Source organism: Neofelis nebulosa, chromosome 3 (assembly GCF_028018385.1).
Source record: "Neofelis nebulosa isolate mNeoNeb1 chromosome 3, mNeoNeb1.pri, whole genome shotgun sequence".
NCBI classification, from domain to species: Eukaryota; Metazoa; Chordata; class Mammalia; order Carnivora; family Felidae; genus Neofelis; species Neofelis nebulosa.
Genome location: NC_080784.1, coordinates 70,517,950 through 70,522,785, shown reverse-complemented (window position 1 = coordinate 70,522,785; position 4,836 = coordinate 70,517,950).

Here is a 4,836-nt window from a genome sequence, read left to right as displayed (position 1 = left end):
TGAACAAAACCCCTGTTAGGTCATACAGTATTTCCATTAAGGAACACAGCCAAATAGCCTCGAAACTTATATTCTTATTTTTTTTAATGTTTATTTATTTTTGATAGAGACAGAGAGAGAAAGAGCGAGCACAGGCAGAGAGCCCGATGCAGGGCTCAAATTCATGAACCATGAGATCATGACTTGAACCAAAGTTGGACGCTTAACCGACTGAGCCACCCTGGTGCCCTGAAACTTAAATTATATTTCTCATAATTATTTTTGATGATTCAAGAACTTAATTCAAAAGTTTTGGCCGTGTTTTGCAGTATATCTGTGTCAGCATTATCAATATGATTATCACCGAACAATTAATGTGTGTTCTAGTTCAAAAAACATCATAATAGATACCAGGTGAAACAGCTTTAATGGTCTGATATGACATCATCAATTCTGAAAAGTTTCATTCCATTTCTCAAAATTTCGGCCCTCATAATCCATACCCAGTGACCTGGTTTCATAGCTAGTTGAACACAGAGAGATAAATTTATACTAATCAAAATAAAACTTCATTAACCCCAGAATGCTGATGTTACAACAACATGCTTGATGTATAAAAGGTTAACATGAGGGTTACAATAGCAGTTTTCTTCTCCATAGTTCAAAGCGATTTGCAAATATTCTGGTTTTCCTCACATATTAAAAAAAAAAACAACCAAAAATCATGTGACTATTTCCTGCCATCTTTTGACATTATTGGAGAGAATGTGTGTGGGATGGAGGAACTAACGATATGAGAATCCTGTGCTCATAACATTTCAAGCTCCAATTTGAAGACATTATGTATGCATTTACTGGGTGTGGGCTTTCAGCATATTACAGGTTTGACCTGTTTGCAGCTTTCATGGCAAGTTTGAGGTCTCTGCCTGCCAGCAGAGGTTTCACAAAGAGAAAACACGTTGTTACATCAACCTAAGCTCACAGCCATTAAAGTTTGCCTAAGAATCTCCTGAGTGGCATTTTATGCCAATGGAGAAAATGGAGCATTTAATAAATGGTGTCGGGACAAAATAGGTGGCTATCTGGAAAAACAATAAAATTGGAAATATATCTCACAACCTGTATCAAAATGAATTCCGGATGGATAAAAGATTTAAATGTTAGGGGGGTTAAAAGTATGACTAAAAAAATTATCGCAGGTGGGAGATATTGTATGTTCTTTTATGGTATGCCACTATACTCAGAGCCCAAGAAAGGAAATATTAATGAATTAGACTTTCAATTTTTAAAAATTCTGCCCACCATAAATGAAGTCAAAGACCAATGACAAACCAGGAAATTTTTATTCTAACAGATATGACAAACTAGGTATTCGTTTCCATGATGTACAAAGAGCTTCTACAAATAAATGAGACCAACATCCTTAGAAAAGTGGAAAAATGATATGAGCTTCCAGTTTCCAGAAATGGAAATACAAAGTGCTCTTAAATTGATATTTAAATTCCCTCATAAGAGAAGAAATAAAAATTAAAACTACACCACTTTTGTGATTGTCAAAAATTCAAAACTCAATTGAGGCTCAATTCAAGCCTCAATTGACCAGGTTACGGGAAACTTGTATATTCGTGTATAACTGGTGAAAGTAATTTGGTAATATTTTAATATCAAAACACAAATGCTTATGCTCTTTTTAAAGTTTATTTATTTATTTTGAGAGAGAGTGAGTGGGGGAGGGACAGAGAGAGAGAGAGTGAGAGAGAATCCCAAGCAGGCTCTCTGCACTGTCCGCACAGAGCCTGATGTGGACTTGATCTCACAAACTGTGAGATTATGAGCCAAAATCAAGAGTCAGTCACTTAACCAACTGAGCTACCCAGGTGCCCCTTATGCTCTTTGACCCATCAATCTTACTTCTAGAGAAATGTAATTTTAAAGAGAGTGGCTTGGAAAGGATTCACTGAAAAGGTAAAACCTGAAGGAGGTAAAGGAGTGAGCCATGCTAATATCATGGGAGGAACATCCCAGGCAAAATACCAAATGCTAAGGTGAGTTGAGAGAAGGTATGTTATAGAAACAGAAAGAGGACCACCCTGGCTTGAGTAGAATAAGCAAGGAGGTAGAATATTGGGAGAAATGTCAGAGAAGTGTTAGAGCGGCACACGTAAGGTCTTAAAGGCCATTTTATTAACTTCACCTTTGACTGTAAGGAAATAGGGAAATCACTGGGATATTCTGAGCAGTGGAATGACCTGATGTGACCTACATTTTTAAAAAGATCATTTTAGCTGTTATAATAAGAACAAAGGAGTGGGTTAGAGATCAGCTGGGAGGCTATGGTAAGAGACAAGAGATGACAATAGATTGAACCAAGATGACAACAATATATGTGGGGATAAATGACCAGACTGTGGGTTCTGCTGACAGATTCTATTTGGAGTGGAGAGAAAGAAAGTGTCTAGAATGATTCTAAGATTTTTGCCCTCAACAACTGGAAAGATGGAGTTACCATCAAATAAGATGGAGAAGTCTAAAGAGAAGCAGATTTGGAAGGAGGTCAGGTATCAAATTATGGACATGATCAAGTTGAGGTGCTTGTGAGGCACTCAGATGGTTATGTCAAAGAGCTGGCTATATGAATTTGGATTTCTTAGAAGAGATCCAGGCTGAAGCTACAGAATAGAGACTGGATAGCAGGCACATCTACCAGTTATCAGGAGGGGCAAAGAAAGTGTGAGGAGGAAGCATTGCTTTTGTTTTAGGGGACTAGCCTACAGGTACCACAAGCTACTTAGACTCATATTCCATCAGCAAAATTTTAGTTCCATGGCTGTGGTTAAATGCAAGGAAGCCTGGGAAATGCAGTGTGTATGGTCAGCTCTGTGCTTAGCTACAGTTCTATCATTTTGGAAGAAAGGAGGACGGATTTTAGTAAATAATTAGAACTCTCTGCAAGGGAGTGATTCTAATTACTGACGGAGGCATTTAATGGTAAGTGATGAGGAATGAGAGGATCCAAGGAGAATGAGACATAACCCATAAGCGAATGGTGGTAGAGTCAAGGGACTGTAGATCTCAGCAGAATGACAGGGCTGTTGGAGTCAGGGTCCCAGAGGGAGTAGTGGTGGTACTAGAGGGACACTTGGTGTTGAGAGTAGGAAGGAGTTACTGTTACAGATAATGTCTATGATATGGTTTCATAGTGAGCGATTGGTAAAGGGTGAAAGGCAAAATTATAGGAAGAAGAGGTTAAGGAACTAAAGCCAGGATATTTGAAAGCTGACCAAATGGATATTGAAATTACTTAGAATTATGTTAGGAGTACTACTGGAGAAAGTGACCACGAGTCAACTGCTAATCTCTGAGAAATAAGAGCAAGTGACAATAAGGGACAGTAGGTGGTATATCTAATGACATGAGATTCAAAGCTGGAGATTTGGGGGAAGCAAGGAGCACCCTCACTCTGTCTCTAGGCCAAGGGCATGTAGGATGTGATGGAGATAAGGACCACCACTAGAGAGGGCTACAAGGGAAGGGTTCATCTCCTGGAGAGGTTCGGAATTCAGCTGGAGCAGGACAGTGAAAGGGGACCTTCACAGGACAGGCTGAGAATGTGTAGGAATTTTGCTGCTGACAGATTAGGCATTATAGTGAGCACAGGGGATGCATTTTGAGAGTAGGGGAGGGTGGGAGAAGGGAGGAGAATGAGATTAAGAGCTGTATGGGGATTGGAGTAAAGGAGGTGACCTGGGAATCCACTGGATTCTCGTAGTAATGATGTAAACAGGGGTAAAGGGATAATGTGATTAATCCTGATGGTTTCAGGGTAGATAATGTTAGTAAGGCTGTGCATGTTGTGGGGTAGGAAGGACTGAGACCTTTCTAGAAATTCTGAGACCTCCTCTTTGCTCCTGCCACTGCACAGAAAGGCAGGGGAAGGAAGGGTCTCAAGTCCTACAGAGTAAGAAAAACAGCTGTCATTTTAAAGGACTTCCCTCTCCTGAGGAAGAGCAGGGTTCTCCTCAGGCTTCTCTGGATTAAAGCTTCTAATGTTTTCTGGTGGCTCCTCAGCCTCACTTTAGGCCACATGACAACAGGGAAGCCTGCAGGTGAAGCCGCAAAAATGATCAGTTCTTTCTCCACATTCCCAGGCTCTATTCATTAAGCTGTGGCAGGAGTCTCAGGTCAGGGGAACTTCCTGTCACATTCCTGTTGCCTAAGAAATCTTCCACTTTCAATTTCGAACTCCAGAACAGAGAGGGTCTCTCCTCTGCCGGTGCAACCTCTCTAGTGCCTCAAACGTATACGTCTCCCCCCACCCCTCGCCACCCACCGTCCCACCCACAGAGTACAGCGGCTGCACACACTTTTCCTAGCCCACAGCAATGGCTACTGACCTCCACGGCCATGTCTACAAGGTGGTAGGTAGACACAGGAGGATGGGAGCAGTCTGCAATGATGATAATCTTCCAGGAAACGGACTAAATGTGAGTGGCTGAAGTGATAGACAAAATGTACGGAAGGGCTCCACTCAAAAATCCCTTCTCCACCTCTGATACCGCTCAGTCTGTGGGTGTAACATGTTCCTTACTTAAATGACCAATTATATCTTTGATGGTGAGGCAGCAGAAACGCTTTTTAAAAGAAAAGTTTAAATTACCCTTGATATGCAATGAAAATAATATTTCAGGAAAACTCACAGGTAGAAAAACTTTAGCATTTTTCTCGAAGTCTGAGGAAATCAGAAATATTTACCTCCTCTGGATCTCTGAGTGACTCTACAGGAGGAGAATTTAATATCCAGGTCATTTTGTCTCTTTAATTAAAAACAAAAAAGTGTGTGTGTCTATGTGTGTGTGT